The sequence below is a fragment of the Cyanistes caeruleus genome, chromosome 3 (genome assembly GCF_971803275.1).
Source record: "Cyanistes caeruleus chromosome 3, bCyaCae1.hap1.1, whole genome shotgun sequence".
Classification (NCBI taxonomy): domain Eukaryota; kingdom Metazoa; phylum Chordata; class Aves; order Passeriformes; family Paridae; genus Cyanistes; species Cyanistes caeruleus.
The window spans coordinates 96,164,025-96,189,172 of NC_141703.1; positions in this window are offsets into that span (position 1 = coordinate 96,164,025).

The window sequence follows — 25,148 nt, forward strand, 5'->3', positions numbered from 1 at the left end:
TTTTTCTTCCCAGGGTGGGGGGAAAGTAATGCTTGATAAGGAATGAATGATGCTGGGAAAAAAGCATTATGATTGTTTCTGATTTATATAAATTATAGGTAAGCTGAAGGCTGTCATCACAAAAGGATGCTGGAACTGACAGGTTTTTTTGTGGATAGGATGTTGGAAACTTAGTTCCAAAGAACACTCGTTCTGTACATAAACTTGAGACTTAAACTTTTTTTAACTACCTGTTGTGTTCACTAGAAGTCTGGGCTGAATTTGTGTTGAGTACGGGGTTGTTTTCTATTTTCTGATTTCTACTTTCTCTGAAAAGTTAGGTGTTTATACAGTATTGAAAGTACTCTTAATAAAAAGAAAAAGATTCAAAGTGAGCCAGCCTCTCCCCTCCCTATTTTTTCTCACCTAATCAGTCAGCCAGTTGTAGTTGATTGCATCTTATCTATACTTGAACACACTCTATTTAATCAAGATTAGACTCGCTATTGCAAGTTGTAAAAGTCTGTCAGTGGTAAAATTAAGAACAGTGTAATTTTTAGTTGGGTACTGTATTTACCAAAATCTACAGAAAATGAATAAAACTCTTTGTTAGACATTAAAATATATTTGTGAAAGACAAGCTCTTTTCTTTCCCAAGGGCTTTCAGCTCGAAGAACAAGGTATAGATTAGACTGATAAGAAGTGGGAAAACCAGAGGAGCAAAGAAGCAGAACAGAGAAGCAGTTCCAAAGGAAAGAAAATATCATGAGTCTGAATCCTATTTTATTAGTCATGGACCTTATATTTTTCCCTGATGTTAAAAAATTACATAGGATCAAATCTGTAACCTCAGCAACAACAACAAAAAAATTTCCTAGAGCAGTTGTAATAATTCAATATAGGAGCCCTGAGTAATAATTTCTGGGTTTCTGTCATCATCTGGATTCCTGGGGATGGGTAAACTGGGTTAATTAGGGAACCAATCTCTCGGGAGAAATGGAGAATCTTCTCTCCAAGCTCTGAGTCTGGCAGGGTACTGCCTTGCAAACTCAGTCACACCTGAAGCCAGGACAGGAAATTCTGGTCTCCACTGCTGCCATATTTCTCTTACCCACACATATTGGCAGGTATTGAATTTTCCTTATTTTCAGCTGGGGAGCTGAAATACAGCAACACATAATCTCCTTGTAATTTTCTACTTAGTTGAGTTTACCACAAGGCTAGAGGAAGATGTTTGGGTTATTTTTATATTTTTTTTTCTATGGAAGATATGGAAACGTTTTTGTGAGCAAGTCTCTGCTCTCAGCATGATAAACTTTTGAGTACTTTTGGAAAATATTCAGGAGCACCTCTGTGCCACAGTTTCTCCCTTTATGGCTAGGTATCCACACAGATTATCCTTACAGCAGCACTGGCTTGGGGGAGAAAGGCTGTCCTGGTCAGGATGGGTCAGGCTGGCTCTTCCCTTCCTGCTGCTTGAAGTCCTTGAAGTCCCAGGGCAGCTGCTTGTGGTCCTGCTTTATCCTAAGTGTCTTTGGCAGGCTTCAGCACAGTGCTCTGGGTCCAAGGGGAGATGGTTTTGTTCTTGAGAAGGGGAGAATCAAAGAAAGGGCATAAGCATTTATTTTTTTCTGTATATTTAACCATGTTGGGAAGAATGGCCAAATGACTCTGGACTTTGTATTTTTGTGGTAGTTTTAGCCTATAAAGGTCTGAAACAGCTTTGAATTTTGTCTGGTGCTTGAATGTCTCAGGCAGAGATTATTGAGGCTCTGTTTACCACAGCTTAGATTTGGAACAGCTGTTAAGCTTCTGGATTTTTGTAACATTGTTAATATAATTAGGTTGCATACAATTCACTGTTCCAATCTAATTTTTCAGTGATGCTGCCTTTGACATTCTGTAGTGAACATTATCGTCCCTCTGTACAGTTGAAATTTAAACATCTTTTTCTACCACTGAATGATTTTCTTGCCTTTTCTTTCAGAGAAACATATCTTTTTAACAACTTCATCTTGCAAGAAAGAACGTCCCCAAAACATTCCTACTGCATGCACATTCAAAGAGTTCTCTGTTCAAAAGCAGAAGCCTAATTGTTAGTGAGTCACTTTCAATGTCTGATTCTGTTAGATATACTGCAGATGAGATCTAGGCAAAGATAAAAGGAATTTTAATCCTGAATTGAGGAGAGCAGCTTTACAGTAATAGCTCGACCACACAAGGGAGGAGACCCTTTTGTGATTTGCCCAGGAAGTTATTGTTTTAAAATCTCCTTTGAAAAGAACAGATTCCACTGTTTAGTGTAACCCTTACTCCACTTGGGTTTAATTCAGGATAAATGTTTTGGCTTTTTTTCTGCAGGTGCAATTTGATATTGGCACATGTACAATGGTTCTAGTGCTGTTATCCTGATTTTCTTTGTGTCCTTTAATCACCTGCTGATCCAGTATTTCCTCCATTTTTTTCTCCTTGTGTAAATACTCAGCGACCTCATCCCATCTCCGTGCGCACTGCAGGGCAGCTGGCAGCCTTACACGTGATGCTCTTCTCTCCTCCCCTCCCCGCCCCCCAGACACCACGGGCTGAATAGTTCTTAATGAAATTTACATATTCATGAAAATAAAGTCTTAAGCACAGGAAACCAACATGCAGAGTTGCATTAATATTGTGAGGTCTACAGTTCAGGGTTTTTATGTGCAAACTGCTCCCATAGTTGTGTCTGTATTAGTCCAAGATCAGTCCTCCAGCAATGGCCATGTGCTTTTATGTGCAGCACAATGACACCTTGTGTGTGTGTTTTGCCATTTCTGTCCGCCCCACACTACTTAGGAATGTGCATAAGTTTGATAACCTATCTATTGTGTGAATGAGGTAAATGACACGTTCCTCATTTCGCAGATATGGACGGATGAACTGACTCCCTCATGGGCAGACAGAAGTTGTGTTGAAGAGCCAAAAATGCTTCCTCTGGCTACTAACCCAGACCTTAGCAATGTGGCTGAGGGAGGATTTTGCTGTATGCAATGTCTTTGGAAATTTGTACAGAAGCTTTGCAGTTGATCAAGGACAGAATAACAGCAGCCGTCTCCTGATTTTCAGATTTTGTCCAGCTTGCACATGTGAATTGAATAACCAGTGTAGAGTGCAAACCTTGGGATTCCTGTTCTGCAGGCATCCCTTGATTTTGTATCAACACTTCCAAGATGGAAATATTCCTTTGATTTTTTATTTTTTTTTTGGTCTCATTTCTTCTTTAGAAGTCTCCTGAGGGAAAAAAGAAAACCTCCATACTCCCATTGTCCACATTTATCTAAAACTCAATTGCTAGAAATTGTCTGGTACTTCTTGTCCTAACCCAGTACACATGGAAAGGAGTGTGTTATCCTTCTGTGACCTTTTTTCTCATTTTCATATTTGCACACGCTTGCAAGGCCACTCTAATAAAAACCTTCTTACCAAATTATGCCAGTCCTTCAACTGTTCCTTGACAGTAGATTTCCAGATTCCCACTCTTTCCTATTTCTTTCCTTCGGAGTTTCTCCCCATTCCAGTTCATGCAGGTGGCCTCCCTCCTCATCGCTGTCCCCAGCAAGTCCATTGGTGGGAGTGCTGATTTGAGAAAACATCCCCAAAAATCCAAAATACAGATAAGTCTGTTTTTCCATGGTGATTTTTGTAGCAGAGATGTTCTTTGTTTTCTTCTACCTTTATCTTCTTTCTCTTCTTTGCATGGACACACAGGAATTCTGCTGGCTTCTTCTCTCTGTCGACTCTTTTATCTGATCCCCAGCCCACTGAGGGCCTTCTCCACACCTCTGTGTTAGTTTTCCCAAGTTTCCTTATTTTTATGATTAGCTTGTCCTCTTTGACTTCTCTTAATTCAGCTTTACTCATCTGACAGTGTCTGATCATAACCTAAAAACAGGTGAGAAGCACATCTCCAATGAGAATGCCACCAGCTGGACAGTAACATTTTCCAGTGCTGCTGTCCAGGCTGTGTAACTGGCATGTTGCAGTATGAACACAAGCAGAAAATCTTCTCAGAAAAAGCTCTGAGCATCCTCCTTTACACTGTACCTTTACACTTTGTCTGCTGCCATCATCAAAAAACTATGCAAACTTTGTGTTCTTCAGTTTCCATTTTGCAGAGGTTCAGGTTGTGTCTACACAGAATTGCTTTACTTTAACTAATGCAGGTGGCATTAACACTGGAGGCATAAATCTAAGTTTGGTACAAGAATTCAGGGAATCTGTCTTTAACTGCCTACTTCCTTTGGGTTTGAATAGTAAGAATAAGGTTAACGTGAGAGTGCTGCACTGTTTTGCAATCACAGCTCCATTTTGGTGTACCGGCATAGTCTACAGCATTAGAAGAGAGAATTTTCTCTCTACAATGTTGTCAATTTTCCCCATATTCTTGTTAATCATAAATTTTAAAAAGGGGGTATGTCATCTGAATCTCCAGAAAGAGTACTCTAAAATTTTTTAGTTTATGTCTATGTAAAGCCTGCATGAATTCAAGTTTTTCTCTGCAAACCTTCAAAAATCCTGTCTTTAGCACATGTCCAGGTCACGTTCTGTAACTGCTCTATTTGTCCTTTCACCACACATCTGTTTTCTCTTTGATCACGTTCTTGCAAACAAATGGAGGAAAGGCAACATAAAGCTGATGCTCTTTCTTTCACATAATCTGTGACTGTGATTTTATCTAATAACTTGTCTAACAGCTTTGTTTTCAATTCAGGCTTTAGAAAAATTTAGCTAAGTCAAACTGATCTCATGACTGCCATGTAAATGAGCATTGGCATATACCCTCATTCTGCTGAGACAAGATTAATTTTTAAGCTGGGTCATTTAGTCATAGCTTAATATAGACAAAATCAACTGGTTAAAACATTTATTTTCTCATAGAGTAAAAAAAAAAAAAAAAATACATGGAACTTCAGCCCTGGAAATTACATCAGTGGTCACTAAAGGCTGAGGGTTTTTGGTTACCATTAATACAGTTGCCATCAAGTCAACTGAAAGTCTTGTGCTGCCTCCAGAAGGACTTATATCAGACTTTTAGGCAAGGGTACACAACACAGGTATAATTCCTTTACTCTTAGTAAATACATAACTTCTCTTTCTCATGCTATATCCTTGAAAGGGGTCAAATATAGAAGATGGCCCTTAAAACAAGGGATAGTAACATGAAAGAGGTAACCTAGAATACTGGAAGGTTATTTTTTAATATAAAAATATATTTTCTAAACCTACCTTCATAATTTTGTTTTCTTGTCAGACCAATACATTACAGGGCTGCTCATCTGAATACCAGCAGGTTAAAGGTGTAAGTGCAGGAAGATTCTCATTATTAGTTTAGCTCAAAAGGATGTGTTTCATTTCTAATAATGATATTTGACTGAAGATAAAATATTTTTCAGATAAATAAAGGGAAGCATTATTGTAAAAAATGCTAAGTTTTTTAAGGTTTTGATATGATTAAAAGCTTTTCTTAATGATAAAGAAACCATAAAGAAAATAAAAAGAATGTTATTGAAGGGGAAAATACAGTGAAAAGAAAATGATAGATCAATAATAATTGATCCAGTTCTTTGAGTCCTAGAAGTAAAAAATTAAAAATGTAGGGAAAAATGATGTACTTGTAAGAATGAATATTGCACCTCAATCATGGAACTCTAAGAGTTAATAACAGATTATGAAAGTAGTTTGAACTAGCCTGTGGTTTTGTACTGCTTGTTAGATATCAGGAGAGGGAGCAGATTGTCTTGTTTTTGAAAATGTGACATAGTGTCATTGTGAAAGTCAAGCTTCCTCTCCTCCCTCTTGGAAGCTGTGCTTGTTTCTTTTATTAGTGGAAATTTAAATGAAATTTACAATGATACCTTGATATACAGTAAAATGTGCTCTAACTTCTAGAGAACATGCCCACTGCTGATAACTAAGGAGTGCTACCCATAGAGGTTAACCATTCCTGACCCTCTTTCTGTAGTATTTTACTCTCTTCTGACAAAATCCAGGACTTTCAGACTTATTCTGGAAGGAATTTGGGGGGGCTTAAGCCCTTTGGTAGCATATGCAGAATGAGCAGAAATGCCAGCTTCATTGTGTCAGTTCAAAGGAAATTTTTTTCCCTGGAGCAGCTGTCAAGGGAACTAATGAAACACTGAGCATTTGTTAACTAACAAGACTGGTGAATAGTGAGTAACTAATTTACATGGCAGGCAGCAGTTTTCTACGAGAACCTCCATTTTTTTTGTGATTGTGGGTGTAATAGTGATTGTTATCGCTGCTGTCATTGGGGGCAAACTGTTCCCTTTACCTCTTCAGAGGGAAACACGGGAACAGTACAGCAGAGCAATGGTTGGCATATGAGAGTAAAAATTTGCTGCAGCTCTTGCCATTGTTTTGCAACTGGTAGAGGCACAGGCAGCTGAAGCGTTGACAATTTACATGGTTGGGTGGGTAACAGCCGCTTTTCTGCTGTCAAAACCGAGGGCAGAAAATGTCTACATCAACAGGGGAATGTCTGGAAAACAAACCACCACCAGTCCCAGATGTCTGATGGAGACCTGGTCCTGCCACCAGCGGAGTGGAGGCCAGGTCTGAGAGTGTCACCTCGGTGAGGAGAGGTGTGTGCTCCCTCCTGTGTGACCAGGGAGGGACAGCAGGGGCTGTGTGCAATTCCAGCTCAGGGCTCAGTGCTGTGCAGCAGCTCCTGGGTGGCAATGACAGCAGCCAGTGGCTCCCAAAATCCCAGGTTTTGAGTGGCATCCCAGAAGGTGCAGAGGGCAGGGCCGTGCTGGGTGTCACAGTGACTGGTGCCGAGCAGAGCAGAACTGTGTGCAGGTTCACATAGCACAGGGCTCCTCCTGTGTGCCCAGAGAGGTTTTTGTCTTGTGGGGGGACACAGGCACAACCAAGCTGAATTCAGCACCCTCAGCCACTTGGCCTGGACTGATGGGAAGTTATAAGACAGGACTGGGGTTTGGGTTGTGCAGAGGCAAATGGGATCCCTTCGCCATAAAGAGTGACAAAATTAAATCCTCTGTGAAATAGATGCTCACATCCTTTTCTTGGAGCTTACAGCAGGGAATTTCCCTTTTTAATTTAAAAAACAGGAACAGATGGTGCTGCCCACACCTCTTTCCAATCCCTTTTATCCCATAGCCTTTTTGTGAGCAAACTTGAACAGGATCTGGAGGGTTAAACTTGCCTCTCTTCCTCTTGATCAAATTTAGACTTAGCTCTCATATCCTCTTTGGAGGGTCTGAGCCCCACAAGGTGCTATCAGACTCTGGATAAAGCATAGAATCCACCTGTGACTGGTATGAAAACTGTGCCACCAAGCAGAACAAAATGTTGAATGACTTCAGGATCAATGTGCAGAACTGACTTCTTGTTAGAGTGGTTATCTTTACTAGTTGACTATAACAAAGGATTCCCTCTTTAAAGACAAGTAACCATATTCCGCCCCATAAATTGTATTTTTTTTTAATTTTAATTTCAAATTTAATTTAATTTTTTGTAATATTTTTAAATTGTAATTTTTTTTTTATTTTTTTTTTGCATAAATGGTAATGGTAAACCATTTCAACAAGAAGCAAAAAAGGCATTTCTACCCAAAAGCAGATAGTATCAAGATTTTCATACCAACTGATGTTTTGTCATGAGTTCACACAGAAGGGGAGGAATGGATGCACCACACATCCTTCTGTAATGCTAGGTCATGGCACACAGTAGGATATAAAAATGGCTCTGTCACATCTGCCTTTCATCAGATGCCAGTCCAAGAAATATTCTGTGAAGCCTGGGAGATATCAGCAGAAAATAACATCTTAATTTTTATATCTTTCTCAGGACTGTGTGTGCTGCAGGCCAAAAGGCTATGGCAATCCTGGGTGTGCCCAGAAACAGCCTTAAGCAACCAATACAATATAACAAATTGGATGCTTACAAATTTTAAACACTTTCCAGGTTCAGTGATGTCTCGGTAAAACAAGTTTCATAATCTGTCCATATGCAGGCTACAGATACCAAGGTCCTGCCCATGTTTAGGATGCTATTTTCTAAATCTACATGTATTTCCAGTTTTGGGGAAAATTTGACTTCAATCATAGGCTATGACAGTTGTATGAAAATCACCTGTCATCATTCTGAGAGGCCCTGCCCTGTCATTGCCTCTCAAGAATATCCTGAGTCAGTGTCCAGCTACTGAGAGGTGAAATTCTGAGTGCCCTTAAAAGACCCCAAATAAAGTAGCATTCATAAAAGTGAGGGAGTGACCAAGGAGCCTCTATTACACAGTTCAATGGCTGCTTGTGCACTCCATGTCTTCTGCCAACTCTATTAGCTACTTGCTCTGAAAAGTAATAGATTTAACAAAAAAAAAATGGAAAAATACAATTCTGTGTTCAAACATCCCACAAATATCCATTTAAATATATTTTTTACACAAATTCCATAGGTTGACAAGCTTGTATTTGAGAAAAAAATGACATTTCCTAATCCTGTATTTGATTTTTCTCTGTTATGGACTAAATCCAATTGCCTAGAGTGGAATAAACCTTGGTAAAATATGATATTTGTCTTTGTTAATCATGCAGAACACCCACAGCTCAAAAAAAATACCGAGGTGGAATAATGAAGCCTCAATATGCATCCTAGCAAATAAATTCTGGAAGAAATGGGCCCCATGCTAATAGCCAACCTGATCATTTCCTCCTGTTGAAAAACCTACTGGAAAACTTTAGATGTGGACTGTTGCTCATTTTGGTTTTTTCCCCCTAACCCCAGTAGTTCTCCTGCATGTTTTTTTCCAAACATATTTCCATGTTCAGAAGGTGTAGGAATGTTTTACCCTCCCACAAGTGCACGTGATTTGCACAGTTCACCAGTGGCTCCCCAGTTCCCTCACAAAGGGGACCCAGATTCCCCTCCTTGGGGTCTGTGTCTCGCTATGGACGGCCATGCTACTGGATAGGGTCACAGTGCTGGGGCTGCCTTGGTGTAAGTTGTGTCCTACACCCATGCCCTCACCCAAAAATAACCTGCTCAACCAGAAATTTGAGGAACAGTGTTAATGAGTACACTTGCTAGCTCACACACTTTTCCCTTCCCTTTGCCGACTGCACGATCACCTTTGGCATCACTCTTGGCTGATGTGACTCTTTAACCTCATGATCCTCTTACCCTGAGGATATCCAAAGTCTTAGAGCAGTCACATTTTCACAAAGGTGAAGATAACACAGGAAAACCAGAACACCTCTGTTCTACTTACTTGCCTATAGACCATGAATATTTATTTGATCCATCTAATCCACCCCCAGCCCCACTCAGTGTGGGGGAGATGATCCATGTGAGGAAGGCTTTGGTGGCTTTGCTGGAATCTGTGCTCTGAAGTACAATGGTCCAGCTCAGTGTATTCCCTGTCCTGGGTCTGGAGACTTACTGCAGGCCAGATATTATCATGTTTTATAAAAGGAGATTATAGTCTGGCAATTCTGCCTTTCCTCTTAGCCAGTTAGTAAGCAAATTAACAGTATTGACTCACACCACATACAATGAATGCATAACTTCCTCTTTTGTGTCCTACTCTAATACTTTCCTTCTTTATTTAATTGAAAATCAGTTTGATTTCAACAGATTTTTTCTGTCAATCCATGTTTCTCAATCCTTGTTGTCTGGAATCTGTCTGTTCCTGAGTTGCTCCTTGCTGATGAGTAGGCAACAGTCATTTCAGCAGACCCATATACCACAAATTATGTATTCTCATTGTAGCCACTTTTATCTCATTAATTTAGATTTTAGTCTGCTGGTGTTTGCCTGTTGTTAAAAAAATTGATAGTGCTTTATCCATTTATTTGCCATTTTCAAAATCCCTTTGGCTTTATTTAGTAGATGTCTTTAAATACAAAAGACTTACTAAGGATCATGACAGATTGCAGGTTTATTTTAGGTAGAACAAAAAACTTTCAAGGTGAAAAAATGCCCACCAGCACACAAAACATCCAATGAGCTGCAGAACTTTAGCTGCAGTAAGCTTTTCTGAGAATCATTTTGATGCCTTGTGGAACTGAGTTATCAATTAGATTAATCAATATATTAATGCAATGTGATAATTCTTATCTCCTAGTCAAGCAAATACTGTCTAAGAATTCTAGTCATAAAAACTTCCTTTTGTTTATTTTATGGAAGTTACTTGTTTGTCTTCCAGATGATATGTAGCGACAACTGGGGCAAAGACAGATAGCAGTGGGCAAGAATCAGTTCTTTGACATCCCTGAGTAGCCTTTGGTCATCACTGGCATTGTGGGAATGTTCAGTAGCTAGAATCCTTCCTCGTTGGAAGAATTAAAATGGAAAAGGCTGAGTGTTCAACAAAAATGCACATTTCATGAAGTTTCTCAAGATAATTACTGGTGCTAAAATTCTGGGGTTTTTTAGGGTCCATGGAAGTTCTTGCAAATAAATTGCTGATGAACCAAATGTATATGAAGGACTAATTTTGACCTCCTTGAATAATGATAGCGCTAACTTGGTACTTTCTTTTTGTGTCTATGTTAATGAATGACTCTTTGTACTACTTGACTGGATCTAATTTGTGGCATTCTTTCATGTTCCAGGCAGCCAAGTTACATTTTCCCTCCTAAGCATGTCACTAAGATTACCTATCCCTTATAATCACCTATCAAAAGGATTTTGTGATAGCAAAGGGAAGAGTGGTGTATTGAGGTATAATTCAAGGACCTGTGTGTAGCACTCTTTGCATTTTTCCTTTTAAGCTCAATCCTAGAGGGTTTTTTATTTTTTAAGATCTGAATGCTCAGCAGGGGTGCCATTTTGACTTTGAAGAAAATATCTGCTTTTCTGATAGAATTAATGTGATCGAAATAATGAATGTTCAGGTTTCATAAATTGCTCAAATAGTGCATCTCAGTTGTGACAGGGGGAACTGGGTCTTTGTCAAAATTAATATCCCACAATTGCTGTAAACCTAATGTAGACTCCAGGTATATCAACTGGAATTCTTTCAATAATTCCTGGAAATTGTTAGGATTGGTCATGCTTTAATTATTTCGTCCAACAAAATGCTTTGTAAAATTTACACATTTTTGGTATTTGGGTTTTAGGATTAGGGTTGGGTTTTTTTTGGCTGTTACACCACTATATTTTTGATAGTTAAGCCATTCTTTCTCAGCAAAGGAATCTATTTTTGCCTTGTAATTGCCCCACTCTCTGGGAAAATAAACTGATTTGTGAATTTGTAACAAAAACCAAAGAGCCTTAAATTTCAAGCTGTTTTTAGTTTCTTACAACACTTCTATCATCCACACTCTGGGAGCTGGACCAAGACAAAAATACTCACATAGGCTGTTAAGTCATTGGAGTGAAATTCTGACTTTGCTGATATGAACACATTTTATTAATTTCAGTGAGACAACTTCTTCTATGACTGGCCTGGTTTTTACTGGGGTAGGGTAATTTTCCTCACAGTAGCTAGTATGGGACAGTGTTTTGGGTTTGTGCTGTTAACAGTGTTATTAAAGCAGGGATGTTGTACTGCTGAGCAGGGCTTGCACAATGCCCAGATCTTTTCTGCTCCTTACCCCACCACTGAGCAGGCTGAGGGTGCTCAGGGAGTTCTGAGGGGACACAGGTGGGACAGCTGACCACGACTGAGCAGTGGGATATCCCACACTGTCTGGCATCATGTTCAGCATACAAAGTGTAGGGAAGAAGAAGACATTTGGAGTGTTTGTCATGTTCCCAAGTCCCCTGTTACTTGTAATGGAGCCCCACTCTTTTGGGAATAGCTGAACACCGACCTGCTCATGGGAAGTGATGAAGGAATTCTTCAATTTGCTTTGCTTGTGCATCACTTTTGCTTTACCTGTTAAACTGTCTTTATCACAACCCACAAGTTTTCCTTTACTCTTCCAACATTTTCCCCATCCCACTGGAGGAGGAAACGAGCAGCTGGTGGTATTGGTTGCTGGCTGGAGTTAAACCATGATGATGGTGAGCAGGCAACTGATGGAAAAATCTATTCAGCCAGCAGTCCCTTCAGACAGGAACTTGAAATTGTCTCAGAGGTCTCTGCTGTCTCTTTGGCCTCTGCTGATAACACCTTCACATAATTGATTTCCCAGCACACTCATATATAAGAGGATGCCTTGGGCACATTTGTATGGAGGTATTTTTCCATGAATATTTGTTGAGTCCTGTTCCAGATACTTCTCTACATTTTTTTTTTCATTTTTTTTTTTTAACATATATATATATATATATATATATATATATATATATATTTACACTTTAGAACTACCAGGAAAAAAATCAAAATGAAAGAAAAAATCCAGGAACAGAGCCATAAAATTTACTTACAAACTAAACCTTTCCAGTGTTCAGGATGGTCTTTGAGACAGTTCACAGGCATTGCAGCTGCCCTCCCTTCTAATAGGGCTTTCCTTCCATGAATTGGGTGACCAGCTGATTAGTTATGGAAATGTTTGGTTCAATGAAGGACAGATATTATAGAGACTTAAAGTGGATGTTTTGAGTAGTGTTTTGGCAAAAGAGGTGTGCAGGGAGTAGCCCACTTATTTGCAAATAAGCAGGTTCCCCTGAACTCATTGGCAGCAACCCAGCCAGATTGTGCATCTGGAGATCTGTAGTTATCCTTCTTCAACACTTTCTGAGAAACTGTGTCTCATGTCTCATGATGGGTTTCTCGTGACTATTCTGTTTTTAAGCCTACAGTATGCAAATTCCAATCTTTAGCACCTACTTCTCCAGGAAAATCTCTGTAAATATATCTAGATTTTTACTGCTTTTCAGTTATATGATATGTGGCATTGAACAATAGTTACCTTACTATCGTGGTGCAAGTGTAGGCATAGGATTTCTTTCCATATTTTGAAAGACTCTCACTTACTCCATGAATTATCTCTGTCCAGGCGTGTGCTCATCTATGGATGGAAGAGCATTCTGACAGCAGCTGCAATCAACTTTCAGCATGAAATTTTCTATTTTTTTTTTTTTAAACTGGTAAATAGAAGTTTATTTTAAATCACACAGAATGGATGGAAGACTTGTGAAAATACTGCTGCACTTTGTAATGTGTGACTATGATGAAATTCAAAGCACAGACAACAAGTTACGAACAGCAAATAATTTGCAAGCATTCCATAAGCTCATACAATGCATAAAACATGTATTTCTAAATGATTAAATGATGATTCATACACTGTAAATAATGATTTATGGACAGTTCAAAGCAGAGAAATTTACTGGTATTAATTGATTGCTTAGATAATTCAGTTCAGTCACTCATGGTTTGGACAGGATTTAAATTAATAACTGGTACTACTATGAATTTGAAATCTACGGAAAATGCCCTCAGAGCACCTAGCTCCTCTTCTGTGAGAGTTCTCACTTTATTCTGCTTTTCTTCATGATTGGTTTATGTGTTTATTACTAGTATTTTCAGAATGTTCTTGATGACATTTATATTTATTTTTTACAAAATTACTGCCTTAGCCGTTAAAGGCAGCAGACCATTATTTATTTTTATGTCATATAATTTTTATGGTTAAGCCTAATCTTTATTTGTATTTATAACTTTCTTGCAAACAATTCTCAGCACACAATTAGATTGTGTTAACTTCTGCTTCTTGTGCCAGATGATGATTAGAAATTGTACTGAATTCCAAACATTTCCAGCTCAAGAAAAACATTTCATTCATAGACTAATATGTGGTTGGATCCTAACTTTTTAATGTTTCCAATAGATGCCTCTGGGCAAACCAGAAGTATTAGTAAATAGAACAGATAAAGAAAATTATCAAAACCCAGCTGAAATGGCTACAGAAAAACAATTAAAAACATTTGCCAGAGCTCTGGAGAATTAAACATTCATTATGAAGTCACTGTGTACTGTAACTGGGAAGCAATGCCATCACTTACACGCACAAATGATGCTTCTTAAGCCTTTGTTTATCATCTGAACATTTACATAAAAGCCAAATATTCCCCAAAGAGATTAAACTCACCCGGGTCCAAGTATCTGGTACAACTTCAGAAAATGAAATGTACTGATTCACGAGTGTTACAAGCTACAGAAAATGAGCCATGGTCTGGCCTAGCTAAAAGCACTAAGGAAAACTTGCAGTACTCATGCTCATTTGCAGAATGGTTTGTCTAGCCTGAAGGTATAGTGGTTTCTCATGTAAACTGAAAATTAGCAAGTAAGAGGCTGAGAACCCTGGCACTTCATTCTGGTTTCAACCATGCTCGTCAGATTTGAAGCCTCCATGGTCCTAAGAGTGAATTTGAGACTGACAGAGGCAGAATGTGCGAGGAAGGGGAAGAAAGGAAACGCTTGTGTTCACTATGAAAAGGCACTGGGAGAGAGCAAGAGGCACCCAGTGGCCTCTGGATGCTAAGGCAGCCTGAAGCTGAACAGAGGAAGCACCTTTTCTATCTAATAAACAGAGGAGTTTGTGGCAAGTCATGCAGGAAGAAGCAAAATGGACCTGTGGACCACCAGTGATGGTGGGCTTTGGTGGCAGATGGGCTGAGAGGCACCAGGCATGGAGGGACAGATTAGAATTCCCTATGAATTCCCAACATGAAAGATGATGTGTGGAAAGACATCACATGGATCAATGAGCACCTGGGTGAAATGCCAGAAGCAAGGCTGAGGAAGGTGTTAAGACTTCTGCCACTATAAACCTGCCTTGGAGGGACAGCACAGCAGGCTAAGTAGATATGAGGTACTGCTTTTGTTAGTGGGTGGAGGATTGGCCACTTCTAGGTAAGAAAACCCCTTGTCAGCAGAGACCAGTGGAAAGGGTTTCTGGCTGGTGGGCATCTGGATTAAAAGGTGCTGTGTTTGCTCCAAAGCTTTCGAGAGATATGAGATTGTCCATCTCATACCTGGCCCTGGTTCTGTACACTGACAGGCTGCATGGAGGCAGATTGACAGTGGTTTTGTGCTGATGACTTCAAAACCTTAAGCACAGTTCACCGTACATCCTGGTGGTGTTGCAGTTTTTCTCCTGCCTAGTTGTATGTGTATATATTCTACCTCCCACTTATCTATCTGTCCCAGCATTTCTGGCAGAGAAGTTGTGAACTTCCTCCTGTGATCTACACATCCCTTTTCCTCCATTGCTTCTCAGTACCTCTCTTAACATCATCATAAAGTTATGTTTAGAATGACTTCATATGGCACAAGAGTGTGTGATTATGTACCTCTGTATGTGGCATTTTACTACTGATCTTTCTCCATTTTGTCATTAGGCCATGCCATTTGGTTGCATCAATTTTTATTTTAAGAGAACTATTTATGACATTCAAAAATAGCATGTGAAACTGCTGTATATGTGTTCTGTACCACATGGGCAACTTAGTATGTGAAGAAGAAAATAGTCTTTTGGCTGCTTAACAAAACAGACAGAAGCGTTTTCCACAAAACTAAGTAGCTTTTTTTCTTTTTTTTTTTTTTTTCCCCCACATTCACTCACAAAATCTTGTTAGTGTTATTTATGTGTTCTCCTAATGCACATAGCAGCAGGCTGGGCATTGGTGGGTGGCAGTTTAATATTTCACAATACTAAAAATACTAAAAAAGGTGTCTTGTAACATCTCCAAGGAAAGACATGTTGTAAACCTGGGAGGTCATTTGGGTTTCATGGGGCCATTGTCCACCTTGGATGGTAACTTGGGAACCTGGAGAAAGTGCTATGCCCTGGAGCAGACAAAGGCTAAAGAGAAGCAACTTAGGGAGGAGGATGGTGCTTGACTTGCAGAGTGACATGCAAAGACCTCGTAGGGAAGGATGAGAAGGTGAAGGAAGGAGAAGAAGGATCCAGGGAGCAGCTGGAGTAGCTCCTCACCAAGAGAGGAGCATTTGTAAAAAACAGGAAGAGAAGTAGCTGAATGAGGAGAACAAGGTTCTGACTGGGGCAAAAGAGGTGGTCTGCTGAGGAGATTGCAGCAAACAGGTGATCATGGTGGCAGGTGCTTAGGGACAAAGTGTCAAAAGAGTTTTAGAATGTCACTGTAGCTCCAGCAGCTACATCTACCAACATTGGGATTTGACTGCCTCTTCCAGTCCCCTCACCTCTTTGCCACCTATTTACTGATGGCTGCTAATGACCTCCAAGCATCTACACATGCAAAGGGTCTCCTGTGGTGTAGAGGTGCCAGGTAGGATCCCCAGCCACATCCACATCTATATTTCCCCTCCCATTTCAATATTCTTATGTGACCCTGCAGGTGTTTGTACTGGTGCAGTGTCTGGCTGCTGTCCTAGAGCAGTCTGGGCATCGTCACAGCTTTACCTTTCCAGGAACAAAGCCCTCTTGCATAACTATGGCGAGCCCTCATTCTGTCAGGTGTCCTGCTGCCTTGGAGCTCTGCCTGATTGGAATTGGGTACTTCAGGGACAGAGTCATTCCTGTCACAGCTTTCACCCAGCAGTGCTGTGAGACCTGTGTAAGAATAATCTTTCTCATTTTCTGGAATCCCAACTCTGAAACAAGTTCTTAACAAAAATGAGCACAGCAGAGCACCTAAGGAGGCTCTGATAGAAGCTAAAGCTAGAGAAAATGAAGATAGCTGGGTAGGATTACTGCAATACTATTGTTTTCTGGGTTCTGTATTAATTTGGGGGTTTTTATGTGTCCTGAGCATTTGTAGATTTGGCTTAAGCTCACTGTAAGTCAAGCCATAGCACAAGTACAGATTTAGGATGGTGAGGATGTCTGTTATTCATTTATTCCCTTGGTATAATCTGCCCAGTCAGATATGCTCATGTCAAATTAGAATATGAGGCTTATGTTGTCCCTTGTGCTTATCTAATACAAGGATAGGCCACAAGAAAATTCACCAATTTTGTGTGCTTCTGTCTTTAATGTTTTTTTGGAGAAAATCCTGTCGTACCAAAGTCTGATTGTTCTCACTGCCCAATGCATTTTTTTATCATAGAAGTAAACAAAATTGAATTTCTGTAGTCCTTCTAATTGTAACCACCTCCAATTTTGTTGCTAAGATGCTTTTTTTCTTTTACTTTACTGGATCTGTATTTGTTAACAAAAGAATCTGAACCAATAGTTCTAAAAGAGTATTTGTATGCTGAGATAAGAACACTTTAATCAAAAGTGTTTGATTTTAAAAATCTACTTCCCTTAAAAATAAGTTTGTTTAAAATGTGATAGTCAGATTTCCTAATTGATTGTTATGAAGTGTGAATCTGGAATAATAAAATCTGGAGATACCTGGTTGGTATAAGAAAAATGAATGGGGGACAACAGTAAAATATATAACAGCCCAGGTGCAGGGTCAGAGTCTAGGCTCCTTTGTCTTCTTTTCTCAGCACACTGGCTTTGTCATGTAACTTGGGGCACTTAGATCTGAGTGACTGCAGAGCTACAACTCCGTGCCTCGGTCCTGAGCACAGACCTTGTCCTTTCTCAGGGTTATGTGTCGATGGGGATGTCATATCAATGCCATAGAGCAAGCTGAACAAGCTCTTCTCTGAGCTACTTCAGAATTTCAGCATCCCTCTTCAGACTGGAAAGATCCATAGTGTGTGTACCAATTTTCCTCTAACACCTTTGGGTTATCACTTGAGCTGATGTATCTTGGACTCTTTCGCAGAAAACTCCGTGTGTTGTATCTGCCCTGAGGGTCAGAGTACAGTGACATTTCGGCATCGTGTCACTTGATTTGTCTCAAACATCTGACTGGAGGGCATTTCTTCCAGTGAAGTTATATAGGATGGAACTGAAGTAGAATGAGAAATCTCAGATCTGAAATTCCTTCCATTTAGGGGAAAACTCAGAATAAAATTTCTTTCAACATTTTCCCATTTTTTGTTCTGTGTGTTACAAGCATGTGAGTTCCATCAGATTGTTTCCATTTAGTTTTATACAGCAGATCTAAGGAAACAGTATCTTTCCAAACCACTTTAATAATTTAGAAAAAAGTTAAGTTATAATATTTTTATTATTATTGATCAATTTCTGTACTTTCAGTCACAAGCTTGCAGCCATTTTCCCAGAAAGTTTTGTCCCATTTCATTTTCAGCTTTTCTCTGAAAAGGAAGCACTTGGAACTTCTATTTTTTTCTGACTAAACTATCTGCAAACCACATTAAAGACAGATAGTATTTATGCTGAATTGAAGTCTTTCAAAAGAATGCTCTTTCTCTATTTTATTTTACATTTTATGTGGTAAGCATATCAAAGCCAATTCTAGAGGTTACCAAATTTATACAATCTGTGGTATCTCCTATGGATAGGCTTATCTATACTGGCCTGTTGACAAGCCCATGTGAAAACCCACTGAGAAACTGTGGGAAGACAGAAAATAAAACCTGTCTCTTGCCACAAGCAGGTTAATTTCTATCATATTTGGAGCCTTGGAAATTTACAGCGACACTTTTGGGTGAGGAAAGGGAGATGCACTCACTTCAGTTATCACACTTCTGTAACAATAGCAACAAAACAAATCCCAGAAGACTGTAGATAAAACAAAGCACAGGGCTAGGACAGAGGCTTTAAAGTAAACAGGGAATTTTCATGAGGAATTTTTGAAAATGCTTGGGCTCAACCTGGCTGCAGCAGTATGTCATCTTGCAGAGATCTAATTCCTATTTGTTCTGCCTGAGGAATACCTCATCTTATTTATCTGAAGATAAGAGAATGCAAGATAGAGATTCTCTCTCATGGGCAGAACCAAGATGAGAAAGGGAGAAAATTAACCTGGCTTCTCTGCAGCTGGCATAAATCAGAGCTTGCAATCATTTTATAAAGCCCCAGGCTCATCTCATTGACACACATATGACCCTTTAAGATTACTCTGTTGCTGCATGACTTCCAGGTGATCAGGCTAAAATGGTCAATGCTGAATTTCTGATAACATAGATTTAATTTACACAGATGTGAGAAAGTTTCCAGAAGTGAAACTGAGAAACCAATTGAAGAACCTGTCTAGTAAACTATTACTGATACTTAAATCCAATAGCTTCTTTAAACACATTTCAACAAAGTGGAGTCATGTAAATGAACCTGATAAAACATGCAAAGATGGTGAAACAGCAATAGTTTCATCTTGCTGTGAGCATGGGTTACACTATTTTAAGATGGTTTTCACCTTCAAGCAGTTTAGAACAGAGATGTACTGGAACGAGCCTATGATTTCTTAATACCTTTCATTTAAAGAAAGATTTTGTTTGCCATTCAGCAATTCTGATTTAAAATCACACGATTTGGAATGATCCAGTAGTCCCTGTCCAAAGGAAAGTTAAGCATAGAAATTTCTTTAACAAACTTCCCATCTGTTTTAAGTGTCACTTAAATCCTATCTATGCAATAAATTCACCTGGTTTCTTTTTTTTTTTTTTTTCTTTTTTTTTTTTTTTTTTTGCAACATCTACATTCAGAAAACTCTAAGAGTAGTCAGTCACCTTCCTTCTTCCCCTCTAGGACTATAGTCAAACACAAGCAAAAAAAAAGTTCCAGTATATGAATTGATTCCCTCTTGTGATGTCTCAGGGTTGGGACAATACTGGATGACAATAGATTTCATGGGGGTGTAAGGCATGATGCATGTATCCAGTCTCTTCTTGGGCTAAGAGACAAAGACAAAACTTGCTTTTGTGGGCTGCCTGCCTCAGCCAGCAATATGTGGTGTGATCCATGTAAATGAATACCTGCAAAGAATGCTGCACAATTCTGCTCAGTCTGTGTGGAGTCACAGAGCCAGAGGCTGAGCAGCTATAACCACCCAAGAAGTTCAGTAATAATCCCTAAAGACCATTACAGCTGAAATGCCTTATTGATGTTGTGAAACAAAATCATAACAATAAAAAGCTGGAGTCAGAGTATGTATTTGGCTGAGTATATGGAGTGCAGCTGCCTCTTGGCAGTTTCATTTGTACCTGAATTACTGTAGCCAATTCCTGCATCAGGAAATAAGCCAGAAATTAAAAAAGCTGAATGAAGGACTTATGTATTTAAAGATTTCTGATAACCTTGCTGGGACTTTAAAGCCTGTAAGGAAATAGATATCTGTATAATGAAATGTATCTTTCAAGTTACATAGCAAAGTTAATATAGTTCTACTTTTCCACCACAAAAAGGCTACTTGCGTCTTTTCATGTGGAAGAAGTGGGTTGAGTCCATACATAAAACAAAAAGACAGTCAAGATCCATGCCCACAAATGTCTTGAATTTAGTAAAGCGTTTTTATCTTGCTATGCTACTTACTTAGCATATTTTGTATTCTATTCAGCCTCCAATATTTGTTAGAAATATCTATAAATATATGTTTTCTGATTTTAAATGAGCAAGAAAAAAAAGTTGTAGCTTTAGATTATGTCATTCTTATTATTTAGGAGTAGGAAGGCAATTTCAACACAACTTTTAATCTGGTTTAACAGTGCTTTATTTCTGACTTTTATGGAACTAAATTGTTTGGATTATTGTTCTTTTCATAGGATAAAATCCTCATCATATAAAAATTTTATGGCTTGGTCTATTAATTCCCAAGTTAAAAAATACCAGGTAAGATGGATTTGATTTTTAAAAGCTTATTTGGAGGTAGCGGAAACCACTTGCTTGAATAATAATTCTATGAGCAACTAAGCAAGCATTCATTATTGATGGCTGTGCCAAACATGCCATGTAATTAGAGCTGTAAAATGATTTCCACTTAAACCCTAATTCTGTGTTCATATGTGGCATCTCATTTCTGGAAAGCATAGTCAAAATCCAACATGTCACTAAATGGTGTTGCATGGAAAGTGTTGGCGTGAGTGGCAACACACAAGCAGACTAAAGCAGTAGGAGAGAAGGAAAGAATACATAGTAGGTGGGTATTTATTTTCCTTGACCATTGGCACTTTGCTGGCACACTTAGGTTAGGAGATTGTTATCCCCTAATTTTCAGTTTTATCATTAGCAAGAGCTTGGCTTATCCAAAGATTCAGAGGAGAAAAAGAATTACTCCAATATGAAGCCTGAATGTTCTGCTTTTATACTAATTTTGGAGGGGGGTGAAACATCTTACTGTGGGTTTTTCCTTCTGCTTCCTTCCTTTTCTAACTTTGAGCAGTTCTGTGTCCTTGACAGTCAGCCCTGCTAATGGCAGTAAAGTCTTTGGACTTGTTTCTGTCACCTCAGAGAGGACTGTGAAATAAGGAAATGGCATTACAAACAATTGTAGTTGTTGAGATGATACGAGTTCTGACACACTAGGAAGCTTTAGGTAAATTGGAGAGCTCTGAATGCACATTCTTTGATTGGAAGAAGTGTTCAGGATAGCTTTTAAATGATGGTGACAAATGAATTGCAAAAGCTCATGATTAAGCTTCAGTGTTTATTTTATTTACTATTTTTATGTGTAAAATACTGGAAGCTATGTTTCCTTCTTGAAGCTCCCTCAATTCTACTAACAATGCTTTTAAAGAGTAGAAGATGTGTATCTGTAAGTGCAAAATTATTGACTAGCAATGCATTTTTGGGAAAGTGGTTTATGTGACTAGTACAATTGTTTGGGCTGTAGACTGAAATATTGGCTGGAATCTGAAACAGTCTGTGCTGGGGATTGTCTCTCTCAAAACTCGTGGGGAAAAGAGTAATAATACTGGTACCTGTGTTGCTATGTGCTCTGCACAATTTGGTCTGTGATTTTTCAAGGCTATTGAACACCTTCAGCCTCCTTTGAAATAACTGCTCACTTACAGAACACCTTAGAAAGTTTGTATTTGATTTTGGATTCCTTATCATTCAAAGGAGTATTTGTGCTGTTATTTGGATGAGTTTCACTGCAGTGTCTGTTACATATATTCAGATGTGTATTTATACTGAGGTTGCAGAGTTCCCTTACCTTTGATATTTAGATCTGGGGAGGTGGTTTGCATCCACATCTCAGAAAGCTACCTGTCTTTACAACATCCACCAGAAAACCTTTTTTGTAGAAGCATAATTGTAGATTTCATGATTCTTTGATTTATAATCCACAGCCAGCTACATGTTCCCATACAAGTAATTTTATTTAGTTATTCAAGGAAAAACACAAACTGATTTTCTTTTGCATCTGGAACATTTCAAAGTAATTAACACTGCTGTGTACAATACTCTCTTACTAATTACAATTCAATTCTCTATATACCACAGAGTTTAGAGGTCATACCATAAGGATACTACAGAAGTTTGGAGCAAATATTCAGACTTTCCAAAGTCCAGGATTGTGGTGGAGCTGAACAAACTTCTATTACTCTGTAACATTCCATATGTGCTGCTTCCAGATGTAAAATTTAAAGATTAAATGAACTGTGCTATTAGCTTAAGTTTCAATTTAGAAATCGGTTAAGCCTTTTTTTATGTAATTTTTTTCTTATATATCAAGTATATTAATCTTGATGCACAGAAAACTTGAAACCAAGATTTACTGGTGTTTCCAGATTTTGGTAGATGGATAAAATTTGATCACATAGTCTAGACATGAAAGATGCTACATTTTCCCTCTTCTGATTCCAGCTGATCCTGAAAGTCTTGGCTGGTGGAACTTCTGTAGCTTCCCATAATTAGAGATCTCTTATTCTAAGAAAAAAATAAACACATCTTGCAAGCCACTTAAAATGCAAAACCCCCATCTTCCTCTGCTATTTTGAATTTCCTGGACAGACAAAATTTTGAGGGAGGAAAAGCTGGATTTAATGATCTGGCCAAGTCACCACAGTTCCTTGTGTAAGATGTCTGTACCCCAGCTGTGCTCGTGACCCTGATAGAAATGCAGCTGCAACAGTGGGGGTTGCCAGCCACAGGGAAATTATGAATCCTGAAGTGAAACCAGGTGGAAAGCAGTCTGTTGTAAGGCTTGGAATCTGCTGCCAAAAATTATTTAGGCCACTCTGATCATCACAATTTTTAACAACAATTAAATGAACAGCAAGGTTATAATAACACTCTTGTAGTGTTTATGGGAAGAAGCATGAGGAACACCAGGGTAATGAGATAACAAGTAAAACTGTGATATTGTTATTGACGACTGATTTATGATAGACATTAAAGTTAATATCTTTTTTTTCTTAAAAGGGTAGTGTTAATGCAGTTTTGGAACAGAAGTTTTGGTAAATATCAAAAATGAGAAATGTTTTGTCAGTTTCTTTCCTTTATTTGTTTGAGTTTTTGTGATACATTATGAAATCTTCTGGTATAAGTTTGATTCCATTAGTACTCGGTGGGATGGATAAGAGAACAAGGGGAATGTTTCTGATTAGAAAACAAGACTGAGGAAAAAGGTTAGCATACATCTCATTCATTCAGCTCATTCTGAATAACTGACACTGGTGTAACATGTTGTTCTGCACTGAGTGAACATCTCAGCAAGAGTTCCACCTCCTCTCTGGAAAGCTGGTAGTTAAGCCAATTAAAAGTGCACAGAATCAGCTCTAACATGTGCTTCTAATGTATACCTTTAAATTGAATTACTAGCCTTTGAGCGTGCTGGAGCAGCATGTATTTTGTTAATCAAGCACTGAGTAGCTGTGGCAAATTTTGTTCCTTTTCTCATTCATGTCATTACAAGCAGAAAAGAAAAGTCTTTCCTTTGAGCAACTCATATGAAGAAGCTTTCAGATTTCATAGAAATATGACTGCTAATTTCCACTGTTAGTTTTGCAGTGTGTAGTAACAGTGCAGCATCCAAGAGCAAGGATTGCTCAGAAATTATCAGAGTAGCACAAGTAGTATCAGAGAAAAAACTTACACTTGACAGATAAACAGTAGAAGCTAACCAGAGGATAGATGCCATTGCAAAGGCTGTAAAAATTTGAGTCAATGAATGTTAGTGGCTGGATTAACTCAATTTTAGGAGAAATAATTTAAAATAGTTCTTTCTGCATCTGTCAGTTTGCAGGATTTCTATTTTTCATATGTAGTAAACCACAGTGTAGTGAGACAATGAAGTAGGAGAAACTGACCAGAGATTTGTGAAATGGACAAATATTTAAATTAGTAAAGGCAAAGGCTTCAGTATCATCCTGTGAAATATTGTGTATGTAGGGAAGAGTTAGGCCAGTGGCAAATCTATTCCTGGGATGTAGAACATACTGCCAAACTCAGGAAATGAAAAAATCCATCTTGTGTCGTTTGTTGCCTAGTCCTACTCCCTCTGTGGGTTTGTGTTCATGTATGAAAATACAGATCCTCAGGTTGGTTGTGAATAAACATTAATTCATCGCTTTCAGCGTGTTTCCACCAATTTTTCCCAAGTGAAACCTTGGCCTGGATTTAGTGGAGGTAGAAATATCAGTGATTTTTCCTCCATTCTCTTTCCCAAGAAATGTATTCTAACACCTGAAAAGCTGATAAGTCATTTGGAAAGAAAAAATATAGGTCGTGCCTCCAGAACTTATTCACTGCAACCTCTATTGTTGCTGCTTCCTGCTCAGTGGGAAAATGTGTGTAAATCCCCTGTGTAGATAAAGCCCAAGTGAACTCAGATCAGTAACATCCAGTATTGAGAGTGTAGTCATATTTTCTTCACTGAGAGAGAAAGAAATCAAGGTCATCTCCCAGAAAGGAAATTCTGCTTTCTCTGTATTTGTGAGGGGATTGGTTTTATGTTTTGCAAGTGAGGGGTTTTATTTTTCGTTGGTTGGTTGAGGTTGGTTTATTTATTTATTTGTTGAGATTTTACTTGCTTGTTTGTTTGTTTTTCAGACAGTTCCTGCCTGTTGAAGGCCAATTAAAAACAAGGCAAACTGAGAATGACCTTATTCTTCAGATGATGACAGAAATTGCCAGGCAGGGTTCCCAGTGACTCAGAAGCAGGGATGAATCTGTTTGACATCCTAGAAACACTGCTTTCCTCTGGCAGAAGTTTGTATCACCCCTGTTGTCGCAAACAAAATAGGTCAGGGTCAAGAATTTGGCATTTTTCAGCAAAACTTTTTTTCCTCTGAGAATTTCCAGATAGGTTCACTTTGAAGTGAGGGAGTCAAAAGGACTAAATTATCATCTTGTCAAAGCTACTTCTCTTCCAAATGCCTGTTTAAAATACAGTGGCACAGATGCTCTCTGCTGTAACCGGAATGTTTCAGAGCAGGATGTTGTTTAAATTTCACTTGTTCTCTCAATGTTCTTTCC